The 3,809-nt window shown below is 33.9% G+C and overlaps 1 long non-coding RNA gene across 1 annotated transcript in view; it reads right to left on the bottom strand.

Annotated features, from left to right (window-relative positions):
- Positions 1 to 1,022: 1,022 nt before the first annotated feature.
- Positions 1,023 to 3,809, bottom strand: part of LOC118751093 — a 188,038-nt gene continuing 185,251 nt past the window's right edge. Inside the window, exon 3 of the long non-coding RNA XR_004994479.1 lies at positions 1,023 to 1,184. This is a non-coding gene — a long non-coding RNA (uncharacterized LOC118751093). The remainder of the gene's footprint in view (positions 1,185 to 3,809) is intronic.

Raw genomic sequence — 3,809 nt, 5'->3', positions numbered from 1 at the left:
AAAAAAATGTCGCTTACGTTATTTTGGCGGTTAGGGCTCGATATATTTTAATTCTTATTATTGCGAACCCGTTCACTCACCCTAGGCATCTGTATTGAAGCAAGTGAAGAAAACAAAGGGAAATTCTTCACAATCTGGTTTAACGAACGGTTTATTAAAATTATGTACATTGTCTCCGTCGGTTAATATAAAAAAAAACACAAAGGAGTTACTTTTGGTCTTACTGTGGCAAAATGCAATTGACACGACGAAACCCCTATAACGAAGGTACAAGTGAGCTGCTTCATTAGAGCAAATCTGAGCTGAGGGCTCTCGAGGCTCATAGAGTTTGGCTGAGTGAAGAAGAGTAGGAATTGATACTTCGCTGAGACGTATCTCCTCGAGCCGGAACAATGAGGTTTTCCTAAATATTTAGACTAAGCCAAGATTTATGCGAAAAAAAAGAATATTCAGAAATGAGCTATGAAAAATATGAAATGTTTATAGATCTTTGTTTCAATATCGGCACACACAAAAAATTTACTGCTAATCCAATTTTTATAAACATTAACATAAAATATGTTCCAGATTTCTGCTGTTTGATTGCATTTGATGAAAAAAAGCATAAAGTGCTGACGAATTAAGGTTAAAAATATTTAAGAATCAAATTGCATCTGGAGTATCTACATAACTAACCTGTATGCAATAAAAACTGACCAAAAAACTTGGGAAAGTACTTTTGTACATACGAAAAAAAAAACACGAAATTTAATAGCTGCAATTTGTCAGCGTGTGTCCACACTTACCAAATTCTTGTATCTGCTAGCTACTAACCGCTTCGCACCTCAAATCAATCGCTTGCATCGGCATGCATCACAGACTTCCCGTACAGTTGCTCTACTTTAGATTGACGCTTTGTTGTTGTTGTGGCTGTAGCTGCTTGCTGCACTGTTGGGCATATTGTACCTTAGCAGCGAATATAACAAAAAAAAAAAAAAAATGTTTTTGAGTTGCTTTTTATTGGCTTTACTAGGCGGTTGTTTTATTAGTCATTTAAGTGCTATTTATGATGGCTTCACAAATAACTCCACTCTTTCACTCCACTTTGTTCGACACTTTGTTGGTTTTCAAATGTTGCTGATGCCGCTGATGAAGCACAATATTGTTGATGTAGGGTGTCGGAAATTGGTTTTGATTTGGCACAACTGAAATGAACAAAAAAAAAAAAGGAAGAGATTTGAATGAGAGTCTCCAGTTGCGCGATAAATTAGTTTATTTTCAAAATCAGTTTTTTGTGTGTTGTAAAGGTAAGGAGAAAAAACTCAATTAGCCGTTGTAATTAACATAAATTATTTACTATTGGTTTTCTGTTTGCTTATGTTCTAAATTTTATGTAAAATTTTTTATTCATTATTTTCTATTTCATTTCCCTTAGTTGCCAAGCGCTTGGCTTACGAATGCGAGCCACCTGTCTGCGTGTTGTTGTGCTGCTCTGCCTAATTTTTGGTTTGGTTTGTTTTAATTTCATTGAAAAATAAATTTTGTATGCTATGAAATTAATAAAATCAAATAATCGAGTGACCAGATTAAAATTTGAACTCATTAGAAGGCAGGTAATATTTTATGGTCGTCTGCTAAACTTCTAGATTTAAATTTCAATAGGCAAAAATGGTGTCTAATAAATAATAATTATAAAATTTGCATACGAACAACAAATGCATTGTTGTTTTTTTTTTGCAAACGGAACATATTAAATTGAAGATTTGCTTATTTCTTAATTTGCAAAACTGTTTTGTTAGCCATGAGCTTTGGAGATAAGAAATTCTTTACGACTTGCTGATTTCAATCTCCTTGTTTGGAGTTGGCTTATTAATTTTTGAATTAATTATCTTATCACCTACCATTCGTTTCATTATAATTTTTGTAATTTAACCCTTGTGTGAAAACTCGGAAACAGCACCGTTTAATCACTGGCGGATCAAGGCAGAGGAAAGGGAGCACTAAAAATTGTCTTTTAGGAAAGGGTTTTCCAGATGAGTTAAGATCAGTAAACTCGTCCGAAATCAACTCATTGAGTACTGTAAGCCGAAACTTTTTTGATGAACCTTCACGAAGAACTCGGCTAATGCGCTTATGACTTGCTGATGGTAAGAGTGTTAGAGATGATAAAACTGACAAAGAATTGTCCCTCAAAGGAGTTGTCTGAATTTTAATTTATTTACTTCTATAAGAGAAGTCAATAAAATTCTAGAAGAAGATAGAAATCCTGTAGGGCTTCCTGCTTTTCACGACAAGAAAGAGTTATATTTGAGATGGTTTGCATTGCTGTAAGAAAGTTCGACAAGTTTTTCAAAGAACTCTTGTTCTAAGCGCATTGGAATAGGTATTCTCTAAACAAATTGTTCAGTGATATGAAAGAATATGAATGCAATGATGGGATGCTAATAGCAAAGTTCTATTTGCTGCGAAATTCGGATTGTTTGTACAAGCTTTGATTAGAATAAAGAATTAGGAAGGACAAAGAAACAGCCGCAAGAGAAACAGTCCTAATTGTAAACTCGTGTGTATACATACACAACTTTTCAGAGAGAAACCATAGACCAAGGATTTTGTATTGTTCCAAAACAATTCCTCTGTTAGATAGAATCAATTAAGATCTAAAGGCTTGTTTTTACGAAGAAGTGTTGACCTGCTACGAACTGATGTTTTTGCTGCTCTGATAGAATATTTAATACATAGATTTGTTGGCCTTCTATATGATAACACAACTACGCACGAATTGCCACCGGAATGTGAACTAAAGCACGGGTAGTGATATTAGGAAAGGCAACGGAATTTTGGATCTCAGGTATTAACAATTTTAGTACTGCGAGTATTGCGATGTCTATATTTATCCGAAAACTATTACTTAACTTTGCATATTTCGTACAAATCAGGCGACAAATAACAGCCCCGAGTGATCTATTTATTTCTCTCAAAAATTTAAATTTGGCTTGACTTTTCGCGAACGGTTAAATTATTGAAGATAATTATTCCAATCTGTCAATAACTGGGAATAAACAAAGCACAGTATAAAAGGATTGCGTTAGGGTTACGGTAACATAGAATTATGCTGCAGTCATAAAACGAGTTTCTTTAATGTTAAAACTTGTTTATATATACCGCTGTACATCAAGTTCTGCACTACGGTTAAAGAAAGATTGTAGAATGGTTTCTAATCGTTGAAAAAGAGTAATGTGCATGAACTAACATTTTTTCGATAGCTGCTTTTGATACCTAATTAGCTCACGGAAACAGCAGACACTGCCAGTCAATACGTATAAGGCCAAAAGTTATCCCTATTGTCCTAGGTATTCAGTTTATTAACCCACCAATATAATTAAAAAAAAGTCCCAAAATTCATCGTAATAAATTTCAAAAATCTAACATCGCGTGGACTCGCCCATCACTTGCCTTTGACCAGTTCTAGGTTTTATTTATTTAATGTTTACAGTTTGTTTTTTGAAAGTTTAGCACATTACATAATCAGAACCACGTACATAGATCCACATTTCAAACTTCGTACAAAAATTATAAAAATTTACCGAATTTAACAATTACTCTCAACACTTTTAAACTTTTTTTGTCTTCTATATAACGGGTGATTTTTTTGAGGTTAGGATTTTCATGCATTAGTATTTGACAGATCACGTGGGATTTCAGACATGGTGTCAAAGAGAAAGATGCTCAGTATGCTTTGACATTTCATCATGAATAGACTTACTAACGAGCAACGCTTGCAAATCATTGAATTTTATTACCAAAATCAGTGTTCGGTTCGAAATGTGTTT

The sequence above is a fragment of the Rhagoletis pomonella genome, unplaced genomic scaffold (genome assembly GCF_013731165.1).
Source record: "Rhagoletis pomonella isolate Grant_MI unplaced genomic scaffold, Rhpom_1.0 Rhpom_scaffold_00001, whole genome shotgun sequence".
Taxonomy (NCBI): domain Eukaryota; kingdom Metazoa; phylum Arthropoda; class Insecta; order Diptera; family Tephritidae; genus Rhagoletis; species Rhagoletis pomonella.
This window is presented reverse-complemented; position numbering and strand designations above follow the sequence as displayed.